The 13,349-nt window shown below is 38.6% G+C and overlaps 1 non-coding gene across 1 annotated transcript; it reads right to left on the minus strand.

Moving 5' to 3' along the window:
* Positions 1–274: 274 nt before the first annotated feature.
* On the minus strand, positions 275–382 carry TRNAL-CAA. The gene is made up of 2 exons: positions 345–382; positions 275–320 (listed from the first exon to the last, which is right to left on the minus strand). It is a non-coding gene; the product is annotated as a tRNA-Leu (tRNA).
* Between the last annotated feature and the right edge of the window lie 12,967 nt (positions 383–13,349).

Raw genomic sequence — 13,349 nt, forward strand, 5'->3', positions numbered from 1 at the left:
ACCGGAGACTGAGATTACTGGCTAAAAAACAACAAGGTATTAATGAATTATTATTTTACTAGCAGTCATCTCTCAAGACAGCAAGTCAAGATTGCCTGTAATATTGCTTCAGCGAGGATCCCAAGCAGCTGGTGCACCATCTAAAAGTAATGAAAGATAAATATGCACCGTAAAATCATAGAATCATTGGAATGGTTGAGGTTGGAAGCAGCCTCTAGAGATCATCTAGTCCAACCCCCCTGCTCCAGCAGGGACACCCAGAGCAAAAAGCACCTGTCAGGAGTGGGATTTGAACCCACGCCTCCATACGGAGACCAGAACACCCAGGGGAAGGAAGGCAGAGCCTTGAGTCTGGCGCCTTAGACCACTCGGCCATCCTGACGGCAAGGAAAAACTCGTGGGTGGGCAGTGCACAGCACTGCTTGGAAGTCAAAAGCAAGCAAGAAACAAGATTTTGATTTTGGTGTCCTGCAGAAAAAAAGGTAATGATAGTCCTAGTAAATGTGCTTAGAAAGAGCTTCTGCTAAGCAGAAACCTCAAATCAATATTATCGGACTTATAGATGCTCATTCATCAACACCCTAGCACAAAAACATACTGAAAGTATAGAGCAGTTGCCTTGAGAAAAACAAAATAAGAACAGTTTTATTTTTTTTCCTGTATGATGCCCAAAACAAAAAAAATACCAAGTTAGATCTAATCTGCTAAGAACTTCTTTGACTTTGCAGCAAACTGAAAAAATAAAATAAAATAAAATAAAATAAAATAAAATAAAATAAAATAAAATAAAATAAAATAAAATAAACAAAAACATAAAAACATTAACAGATATTTCCTAATGGTTTCTGTTCATTTTTTTTAGACTTTTTGTTTACAGACCCCCTTTTGCTGTTCAAAAAAAAAGTGTTGCCAAGAAAGAAATAATCAAAGTTTCATTTCGGGAAATCTCAAAGCAGAATAACAGACATTCTGCTTCACTTTTGGTCAGTTGGAATACAGGATCTGAAACTATCGCTGCTGATTATTCTTTTTTAAAGTCATAAAACATATTAACCTTGTTGTACACCTAATTATTCAGCACGCTCTTTAAATAATCCAGGAGCTAGATTCTGCTTTCTATGTAACTTGTCAGGTCATCTGTCATCTAAGGACAGAGGTTTTTCCCTGGGATGTGAAAAAAAAATCCCMGGAGCCAAATTCGGAACTGCCATACTCGTGGGGATAACCGATTACAGAATACCAGGCTCCCCAAAATGCAAACATCCTGCTAAGGAGCCAGATGTTTACAGCTGTTCAGACCAGAACACATTTTGCTGATGGATATTTGAAGTGCTTTTGCTGCCACCAGGAGAGGAGACACCCGGATTTCCAGGGCCGCGCCTGTCCTCTCATTTACACCACAGCAGAGCTGGACTTGGGGATTTTTACCAAGGAAGGTCTGCATTTTTCCTCATCGCTGCTTACACTTGTATGCGGCAGTTCCTCCTGCTCCTGAAACACCACCGTGATAAAGACCCTGAGTGTCTGTCACAGCTCAGTTTGCCTTCTCTCGTACCAATCTATCTCCGCTTGTTCTTTCCACTTGCTTCTCTTGCTCTGTACTGRCTGACTTAGCTAGCAAGTCCCAGCCTCACTGTAATTTGCTGCTTCCACTGAGCCTACTCTTCCCCAGACTGCCTGAGTTTAATGTGTGGTCACAAGCAGCTTAGTTCCCTGAGCACAGAAACTAGGAAAGTGTGGTTTCCCATGGATTTGTATTTCCTAATTAAATGACTTCGAAGTAGCAATGGAAAAACCTGAGCTACGGCATCGGAGAAGGAAAAAAATCTTTGTTTGAGAAGGGCACTTCCAGGTGTCTAGTAGGAAGAGATTGGAAACCACTTCATTTTAGTAGGATCTCTAATAAAATATCTTGCTTAATCAGTTCCATGTTCTTGTAAGACTTGTAGAAAATGTAATAGTTTTGCAATTAACGCTTGAAAGGTGCAAGAGATATAACCTTATTATTGCATAAGCTTAATTTTCTTGGGAAACCAAGGTAAATATAACAGTATCAAAACTACCTTTTCTTTGAAGTACCTAAGGATTTAACTTCAGCATCCTTTTATCTTTGTCATTCGTATTGAGGCCTTATATTTTCACTAACAGGAACCCTCTAAATATGATTTAAATCATGATATCCTATTATACATTAATATACCTATTTAGATATTGGGATATTCATTCTAATGCATAGGGGATGTTTCAGCTTCACTGTCAGCCACTTTCTTCAGTTCAATTGATATTCTAATAGTAAAGAAGAAATGGATAACTAGGGAGTGAAATGCTGCAATAATGAACACATACTGCCCACTTAAAATGGAATCTACATTCTTTATGATCATCTTCCTAAAGACCATGATGCCGGGAAGAGGTCTTGAGGACTTTTAAATTATGCAACAATACCTCTTAAATATTTAAAAAGTCAGTAGGCTGTCCACCTGAGACCACTGAGAGGACAGACTTTATTACAGGGTCAAGAACACCACAGTGGGAGAGACACCTTAATTGGAATTGGGCCATTTGGAGCAAACCCACAAACTAAGCCTAAGGAGGTGCCCACCTACTGGGCACGCACAGCAGTTTTTTTTATTTACTTCAAAATGAAGGCTTACTTATTTAACAACTTCTACCCAAATGTGAAGTACTGCAGCACCCTCCAAGGAAACCGCACACAGAGATACCCAGCACGCAATGTTTGCCAAGGAGCAGCTCAGAGGGTGAGTGCTGGTGTCGCAGGGATGTTTACCCTCATGTGAAACAGAGCCACTGCTCCACTAATGAGACCTCTCCTATGCTGATAGTGTCATCTGGTTTAGCACGCAGTCAAATAATTCAGTCTTCAGTTTAGATTATGCAACTGAGCTTTGCTTATCTTGAAATTAAGGTTACTGCATGCAAGTAATGAGTTTGAGTAATAGGTTGTTACTGCTTTAGTAGGATGCTGAAAGTTATTACATTTAGATTAAGTGAAAAAGAGAAGTTTCAGCACTTTTGACTAAATGGAACAGGCTTGAGGTTCCGCAGTTTTACACATTTCTTATTTTTGTCCATTATCAAAAAAGTTAGAGAATCAAAGTAGGTAATTGAGTATTAACATGCGCAGCCATGCACCAGAACTACAAGTTAATTTATAGCCTCTTCCTAAGKCATCTTCTCCCTTTTGGATTCTGCACATGTGCAGTATCTCCAGAGGGTTCATCTTGCCTAGCTAAGAGAGGAAAATTCCCAGGGTTTGTCACCTGATAGGGGAGTCTTTAGATATTGTTAAAAACTTCATTTTCCTCAACAGCAACCAAGCCACTTTTCCACTTTTTTTTTTTTTTTAATGCTTCTTCATAAATCAGCTAGCCCAGTGTTTCCTATCCGTGTTTCTTTTTGAGTTCCAAGTGATTCTGTAATGTAGTCTTGATGTGCTCAAGCTAGCAATAGTCTAAACATCAGCTTACTTAAAAAAACCTCACTCCTCATCCTCACTTCTCCATTAGTATTATGAACATATAATCCATGTCAAGAATCACGTACAGCTTCTTGTCAGTTATGGTCACTGCTATTTAAGTTTTTGCTACTTGCCAAGCATTTCCAAAATCTGTATTCCAATAAAAAGATCTGAATTTTATTTTCTATTTTTTTCCTTTTCTTTTCGAAAAAAGAGCTGTGTCATCCTCTTCTCAGTATTTAAAAGCACATTTTGACAAAAACAATTGCTTTGAGTACACAATTACAAAATTTCAAAAAATTCTGATGTAAAAGAAAAAAAAATCAGAAAACAAAAGAATACCTGCAAAGCAATTACAGAAACCTCAGTAAAAACTTCTCAGAAAAGATGTTGTCATTACATAAAAGTAAATAATGTAGATTTCTTATCACTTAATAGCACTGTACATACCTTAACTGAATATTTATTATGTTTAGAGAGGTGAGTAAATAAGCCTGGTATTAAAAGAGCTGTGCAGTAAAGTACTGAAGAGTATTTCTTACTTGTTGACACAGCTCTAAAATGTGGAAGAGGGAATTAAAACATGGAAAGCAGAAAGCATCAGTATAGTTATTTGTAAATAAACAGGAGGTGCTCATATCAACATGCAAAATGCAGAGATGAACTGTATGTTTAGGGAAAGCTGAAAAGTGACCGTGACCTTCAGTTAATGTTTCATAGAATCACAGGGTTGGAAGGGGCCTCCGGAGATGATCTGGTCCAACCCGCCCTGCTCAGAGCAGGGTCAGGTAGAGGACATGGTTCTGCGACTGGACATGGTCCCAGGCAGCCCGTTCCATGTTCAGTCACGGTTAAAAGAAGAGTTCTCTTTACATTTCAATGGAGTTTCCTGAATTTTACTGTAAGCCCATTGCCTCTTACCCCTCACCAGGTATCTGTCTTCCTTATGCCCTCCTGTGGGGTATATATACTTGCTCATAAGGGAAAGTTCATTTTAACGGCATCGATAACTCACTTCCTTATGGACTTTGACAAAGAGGCTAATAACCTGCAAAAATACGAGATCTGCAGAAAATAAGCCTTGAATAGACTTAACAAAATTATTAGTTATAGAAAACTATAGAAAGAAACATTTTGAAGTTTACCGCCTTCTTCAATCTGAACTGGGCATGGTATCCTTCCAAACATCAAGGTAGTTCATGACACAATAAACAGGACTCATCATGTGCTCAATGTCATGATGCCATCACAGTAAAAATAATACAGAAAAAGCTGTCTAAGTTTGGGGTACAAAAATGTGATGTCCCTTTCACAAAGGTCTGAGACCCAATGAATCACATCTGTGACCTTCTGTTCTGAGTCCCAGATGTTATTCACGCTTCAAATGAGTACAGAGGCCCTACAGGATCTTCAATCTTTGCCAAATCAAATCTCACTTCCTGCAAGCAGAGTCCATGATGCCTTCATGAGGCATCTGCACTTTTCATTAATTCCAATTCCACTTCAACATTTAGTTGCTGCTGTATCCATTCTCTCCAAACAGAAGCCAGTATATGCAGTGTATATGCAGTGACAAATGATTTCACCTAATTTTGAACTGGAACCCTTCCATCTTCATCGTCCTTTCCCAGAACAACATTGGAGGTAAAACCCAACAAGCAGCCGAGCAGCAAGGTGTACAAACACAGACCCTCCTTAAAGTCTCCCAAAAACTACGGTTTTACTAAGGCTTTCTATGAAGACATGTTAGCTTCAGGTCAGTTAAATATTCTCTAAAGCAGTTTTTGAATGTTCAACAAATGTTGCTATCAACTTTGTTGAGTCAAGTTAAGAATTTTGTAATGAAATGTCACAAAGCTCTGCAAGTGACCATTCATCTAATTTATTCTGTGGTGCTTTTTTTTCAACCTTTAAAGCATTTCTGATTAGATACACTCTGCAAACTGGAATGGCTAATATGACATTTCAAAAGTTAGTAATCAATACTATAATCATTAAATTAATTGGCGTTTTAAATAAAAATGACAGATGGGGGAAGTGTGAGCAGAGTTATCTCCTTCATTGATTTTTATTTCTTGTCACTTTAATGAAATACTCATTGGTGTTGACTAGCTTTATCAGCATTGCCTTCTGAGGAGAAACAAACAAGAAAGAGACTACTATAGTTATTAGTTGCTATGGATATAAGATGAAACGTTTGCTGTTTTTACTAGGACAAAGGTTTGATTTACAGCTTCCTTTAGATTGGAAGTTAAAAAGTATATTTGAATTCAGTTACCACTAGAGCACTTTCTCCATTGTTTTTTTATGCTTGCTAACATTCTGGTGCACTCACACTGCTAATTWAATTTGACATAGTCATGTTGCATAGTGATAAAAATACAAGTTTCATAGTGTTTTAATACAGTGAATCTCAAAGCAGATTGTCTCTTATTTTCAAATACAAGAGGATGTCCATGTCCTCCTTTTGAAGCAGAAGTTGAAGAGGATGTCTGCCTCCTGATAGGATTTCAGTTGCCATTCATCAGYATGGTATTTTCATGGATAATCAGGTAGACTTTGGTGCCTCTTGGGTATTGAATGGAATATTGCTATCAATTAAGAAAGGTCTGATAGAGACTCTGTAGYTCCTATTGGTAGCTCTACCTTTATCCTTTACTACTTGTGGGTCTTTTGCATAGGTATGTGTGAAAGTGCATAAAAGGACTCTTAGGATTTCTCTCCTTTCACAACTGGAGTCTCAACACATGAATTCCACTCTTACCGGGAATTACATGAACTCATAGAATCACAGAATGGCTGAGGTTGGAAGGGACCTCTAGAGCTCATCTAGTCCAACCCTCTGCTCCAGCAGGGACACCCAGAGCACAGGGCACAGGGCGGCTTCCAGGCAGGTTTGGAAGATCTCCAGAGAAGGAGACTCCACAGCCTCCCTGGGCAGCCTGTGCCAGGGCTCTGGCACCCTCACAGGGAAGAATTCTCAGAGATATTTCTCATCACCTTTAGAGCAACAATGCAACAGAACCAATATTCAAAGCCCTCTGAGTGAGGCTTTGAGCTAATACAGYGCATAAGGGAAACAGTTACATGTTGTTTCTGAGCTGACTGACTAAGAAGGACAAGGCAGAAATTGTGATCTGGCCTTGAACAAGCTGCTGCTTGTTTAAAGCGTTTCGTTACAAACATATTTTGCAGGCAAAGAGCCTTGTGAGTGTTTTACTTTGCAATATTCTAGTTCCCTTGTTGGGATAAACTACCGGCTGAACCAGCTTATTGCCTCATAAAACAGAGCAGCAATACTATTATCACTTAACTGCACCTGAATTCCGGCAGAACTACTTTGTTCAAAGAGTAGTAAACACTTGGAGTAAGTTGTCAAGTAAGGTCATTGAAGCGAGTAACATAAATGAGTGTTAAGAGACAGAGGAAACTTCCACAAAGGAGACTGAARGATGCAGGGACAAAATGGCATGCAAGCAGGAGGAGCTGAAATCAAGAAGGGTATGCATCGATGTTACTATTAAAAACTATCCTTCTGCAGACAGCCATCATGAGGCCTGTAGTACTTATTGCTTATATACCCCTCAGAGCCTTAAGTAGGATGTATCAGATACACAGCAGCAAATTTTAGCCAGGATAAAGAGGACTTTGATCAATCCAATAACTGTCAGAAGCACTGTATTCATCTCTGTGTACCTTGAGAAGGGGTAGCTCTTGGAAACAGGAAACGCTTATCTTCTGTTTGCACAGGAAATTCCACCATATGAGAGTGCTGAGTGGAGCTCTTGTTTGTAGCTAAACACTGCCTGAACACTTTGCAAAGCTCCACAGGTACAAAAAGTTTGTGAACAACGCTAATGTACCTAAAAATGTTGCGTTACATTCAAATCCTTGTGACGCTCAGAAAATAACACACTAGACATACAGAGCTAACAATTTTTTCCAAGTGACAATTCCAAGAATTGTCACATGAATCCAGGACAAACTTCATTAAAAATGCAGTTGGAACTATTACACCAAACCTCCCCAGCACCTACTGCTTCTCCTTAGTATTATGCTAGCCCTCCAGCATCCCTCTGGGCTGTGAGGCTGACTCTTCAGTCTTCCTCAAGCTGAGTAGGAAGGACAGGATTTCAGACAAACCCTGGCTCTTTGTAGGGAGTAGAGTGATGTTCATGGTGGACACTTCATCYTCCTCTTTGCTGGGAGAAGCACAATGTGAATGCTGATGTCTACTTCCTCCTCAGTCTTCAGACCATTTGAGCCTATTTTTAACTATTTCCTGAATGCAATCTGTGTGCTTTTGCTTTTCACTAGTTCCAAACTCAAGTTGAGAGTCACACAGCAGCCTCTCCCCGGTCCGAGTTAACATACAGAGCTTTTTTTTTCCTTTATACAGTGATTAGCTGTGCTGGTCAAGCTTTTACCATATGCAAAACTCAGAGCTGAAGTCACCAGATCATTGGAAATTGCTGACAAGCTACAGCGACCCAAAACTAACTCTTAAAGCAGAATCATAATTTMTATCATGAAAATAGCTCTGTTTGCTTCTTCTAAACAAGTAACTGACCTGCTCTCTGCTGGGACAGCGGTGTGATTTACYATCACACAGTTAGCTCTGGAGTCTTATCACAAACAGCTGTACACGATACAYGATATAAATACTCACTCTTGTTTCAGTGCCAGAGGCGAATGAAGATGCCGTTCAGCCTCACTTTGAGATAAGCAAGTACTATGCATATTCTTCTCTAGAAAAAAAAGAAAGAGGAGRGCAATGTAAACTGTTTCAGTATGTTTTCGCAGATTTCTTAAGCTAATATTTAAAATAATTAAGTGCTTGGAAATAATATCTGAGTTACAATAGCATCTTTCATTTTGAAAATCAGTTATCTTATTAAATATACCTCTTAAAATAAAATCAACTGCAACTATTTAGTAGCACATGCTTTTATAGTTAGAACAGCTAAGTTTGTTTCTACTGTAAGACTAGCCTTAAAAGGCAGTTAATTGATACAAGACCTAAGCCACAGGGTTTACTGTTTTTATCTTTTGAGTTTGAAAGCACACAACCCCAACAATACTCCTCTGCAAATGTTTTCACTTAAAGTTCCATAAAAGTGGGAATCATCCTGTACTTAGGAAGTCATGCTGGGCAGATATATAAATTCAATTACAATTCTTTTGTATGACTGTTACTTAAACTCAGAGTTCCCAAATTTCATCTTAGTCTCTGAGCTTAGAAAATGGAAAGGCTGCTCATCAGTAAAGAGCCAGTGCACGGGACTAAAACAAAACACTAGCCATGGAAAAATGAACTAGCTAATTATAAACATGAGAATCACAGAGTTRTCTAGACTGGAGGTTTGTTGCACATGACTGTGTTTGCTGTCTTATCATCCTAACTCCGTATAAAATGAGATTAATATTACTTCTCTCTGGAGATTCATATAGAGTTCTAATAATATTTCAGTGTAGACTGTATCTTCAAAGGACAATTTTAGTCTCTGTGCCAGCAACTTGTTTGGTGACAAAATGGTGACTTCTGACTTCTAAAATTTTGAGTTTACTTAAGTAAGTGTCAAGAGAAAGAAGGCTCCTACATATACCTCAGACTATTTCATTTTGTTCTAGTGAGAAAAAAAGAAACATATCTATACTTCTACTTTTAAGCAAAATTTGTAAAGTACTTTTCTTTCATCTTGATGGTCCTAAGAACTTGATTTCATTGAACTGATTTTGGAAGTTTAGAAAACGGACAGATATTGCATCACTTAAGAAATTACATGTCGTCATTTCTATTAGAAAAAAAAAAAAAAAGCTCATTTAAAGAACAAATCAAACACAAATCTGAAAGTGGAGTTACAACTTACTCCAGTATAAAAACCTGAAGGTGATTTAATTATAAAAGACAGTAAGAAAACATGCTTAAGTACATCCATTTAAGTGCTCTATGAAGGGTACAAATAATAAGATAGTGAATCAAACTTCTAATGTTTGCATTTATGGACTGCAAAGAAATATTTTTTACAGGAATCACAATTTAAGACCATACTCTGTTGCTTCATCCTGTCCTGGAAATTGTCTTGATGGCCTACCAGTGAAGTCACTCATGATTACCCTTAATTTAATTGAAACTAATGCCTCTCTCTGGTCTTAGAAGGCCAACTCTCATATATGTTGTTTTATAAGTGTGTTTTTAAGCAGAATGAGAAGGACAAACATCTAAGAAACTTGTCCACATTTCATATATACTGGTGTACACACAGGTATATACTGTCATATTCAGGTGCAAAGTACAGGCTRTGTCTTTCCAGGCTAATTAGTTGTTTGGGATGTTTTACCAGTCAATGCTTGGTGAGGTCAATTTTCAGAAATTATCCTCAAATTGTCCCTTTCAAGATGTCTCAAACTACATATTCAAAATTCAGTTCTTCCTGAGAAGCATTTTTAAGGCCTTGATTTGGCACACAGCTCTGTACAGCTCCTCCCTTATAGTTAGTTTATGCTACAGACATTTTTGCAGCTGGTTTTTTTTTTTGCACTTTCTTTTGAAGCACTTAGAACTGGTCACTGCTCATGGGAGCCTACTGACATTAGATATATGATTAATCTAACATGTTCTGGCAGAACCTATGTTCTTCCTATAGGAAACGGCACACTGAATTATATGCAATCTCAGGAATAGCTGGGAAAGCTATAGAAAATATGTCAGGAAAAAGAAATAGASATCCTTCATGTCTTTCCACAGAACTCACGTTCTTTTCCTTTTTATGTCACTGTCTCTTTCTTTGCCCATACCTGATTAATACTAAAATAAAATGGGAAATAAAACATAAAACTTGGTTGTAACATAAAAACACCCTGAAAAAATACATGAAACTGGATCAGGGGCTTACACTAAATATTCTGAAAATAATGCCTTCTCTTGGCACTTCTTCCTTTCCTTCTGCCAGTTGCTTTCCATCGACCTTCTGGCCAATTGTAGTTGTTCATTACACTATGATTATTACCTATTTCATTTCTATTATAAACTCCTGAGAACAGGAAACTTAAACATACAAGAATAGCAGCACTGTAAGTTCTATACTGAAACTCTATAGAAGTTTGTTCTGCTAATTTATTCAAAAGAAGATGAAAAAATTACTTGATCACCACATATAAGGGAAAGACCATTTTATAGTRGATAATTCCATAATCTGACAAGGAAAAAGGATACTGTAGTGACAGTCAGAGGCTGGAAGCTCCAGCCTATCATCAGGCCAACAAGCCACCCCCCACCCTGTTGCACATAATTAAGGCTGTAAAAAATAAAAACTGTAAAAATAAAAAAAACATTTTACCTAATAAAATGGTGGATTCTCTGGAAATTTTAACATCAAAATTGCATACATTCAAAATGTCTGCCATGACTCATATAGAAGTGATGAGCTTGATCCAGAAATTATCTGCTAGTTTCTTGGTTTGTACTGTGCAGTTGATCATAGTGAAYTGGACCAGGCTTTAAAAATATTTACAGATTTTTTTTTATATATATAATTTTACATGTATCTATATATATGCACACACAAATAAATTACACAGTGCTAGAACTGATCAGGATGTTTTGGAAAAAAAGAAAAATAAAAGACATACTGAAAACGGCTTCTTTCAACAGAAATATTTTTCAGAGATTCTCTATGATCTATGAAGTTTTATTAGTATCATTTTGACATCAAGTGTTTCTGAGAGRACAAGAGAGATGAGCAGAAAACATAAGGGGAAACTTCAGGTTTCCTTCCAAAAGTGTCACTCTGAAACGATCTTATTAAAGTTTTATTTTACTTGAGTGCAGAACAGAAGTAAATTTTGAACTGAAAAATTCCTCCAGAGAAAAAACTAACCAATTCTCCTAATCAGCTACAGTTAACCACTCTCACCACAAAATTGTGCCACAGATCCAGATATTATAAATGTTCAGTGCAGGACATCATTAGCTCTTCTTGAACGTGCATTCATGTTATTTTTGATTCAGCTGTTTTTCCGGATCCACACAAGATYTGGCTGTTACTGTTCAATTTTACTGCCCGTGAGGAAGATCTGATATCTTTCCAGCACCTTCTGCTGGTGCTACTGCTGGTTACTCGTGGCACGGGCACTCGTGCTCTGCTTTCTCCGTGCTCCCTAAGGGACGGGGAGCTGAGGGTCCAGCCCACCATGGTGCAGGACCTCGGCTTACCAGGCGCAGTCTCAGGGCCGCAGACGCAGGCAGCTACATCCAGCCCAGAGTCCAGAGCATCAGGCCGGTTTGTGATAATGAGGCAGGTCCAAGGTCAAGCTGGAAATCAATCTGCAGATCTAGCTCCAGCCTGGCCATGGTAACTGGGTCCCACAGTGGCGGCTGAGCAGGCTGTTAGTGATAAAACAGATTGGAAATAAAGCCAAAAAGATGTCAGTCTGCAGGTCAAGGTCTGAATCAATGGGTTCATTGTATCAYAGGTTGTGGCCAAGCTACAGGACAGCACTCCTACTGTGTAGCTGAGGTAAAGCCTGAAGCCTGAGCTTAAATGGAGTCCACAGGCCCACGGGCAGAGGATGTGGCTGGAGGCCCCAGGTGAGGCCGGGCAGAGCACCATTAATGCACTCAGGGTGTTGAAGTACTGCTCCCTGACGAGTGTGCTGTCCTGAAAGACGAGATGCTGCTGAGGACTGATGACAATCAGTAAAGCTTCTGGAGACACTCCAGGAGCAGTACAAAGTGATCCTAGGTGTCATTTTAAGCACTAGAGATAAAAGAATTGCTGCTGCAGAACTAATGCTCTCGCTGCAATTAAAGATGGCAGCGCAGATGCTAGTCAACCTGCGTTACAGAATGACTTCACTTATCCAAGACTATCATATTCAAGTAAACAAGAGCGAAAATCCTGAATCAGATCCAAAAAATCCTRAATCAAAATCCTGATCAAGATCAGCAAAAATCCTGAATCAARCTCCTTTACTCTGTGAGCAAGATAACGGCCAGGCTACTATAGGAAAATGAAGTACTATGAGTACAGGTGATATGTTGAAATCATAGCCTTACTGAGGATGTCTCATGTACAGCTCATCCATCCCTGTCTARAGATTTTCAATTTCACAGGTGAAATGTATAATCTGATTAGGGCATCACTGCTTATACTTTGCATGAWTGAGCTTGGTAACTGGTGATTTTCTCAATGACAAGTTACATAATTGTCTGTCTTTTGAGTTCAGCATCATTTTTTTTGTTGTTGTTGTTGGGCTAAATCTATCAATTGCAATTGCTTAGGAAACAGCGTTAGTCATTGAATCATAATCACTATACACTAAGAAAGACTTATTACAGCAATCCATCTAAATGTTGTTTTTCATCAGCAGCAAGATGAACTTTGTCAATAAGAACATCAGGGACTYGACCACATCAACATTAGCAGACAAGATCAGGTACCAAAACCCCTACCACGGAGTTCTCCATGTACAGATTCAAATGATGAATGCTATTTCTGCAGAAAGAAAAACCACAATGATCTGGCTCATCAAAGGCCAYTGGTACTAAACATAGATTATGTCAAAGATTCTCATTTGTGGTTATAGACACATATAAGACATTTTTTTTYCCAACAATACAGCACAGTATGGCTTGGAGCCTGGAAAGATGTCAAATGACACCCCTGCAAAGTCCAGCTCAGCCCAATCTAACAGTAGGAACAGAAAAATCTCTTAACAGACCCAAATGGATTTCTTAACAAGATTATAAAGGCTTGTTTATGCAGTGAAAATTTCTGTGGGATCTGACTTTAAACATAAAATAATCTCATAATCCCAGAATCCCAGACTGGTTGAGGGTGGAAGGGACCTCTAGAGATCATCTAGTCCA

The sequence above is a fragment of the Nothoprocta perdicaria genome, unplaced genomic scaffold (assembly GCF_003342845.1).
Source record: "Nothoprocta perdicaria isolate Ctin4 unplaced genomic scaffold, notPer1 scaffold_192, whole genome shotgun sequence".
Taxonomy (NCBI): domain Eukaryota; kingdom Metazoa; phylum Chordata; class Aves; order Tinamiformes; family Tinamidae; genus Nothoprocta; species Nothoprocta perdicaria.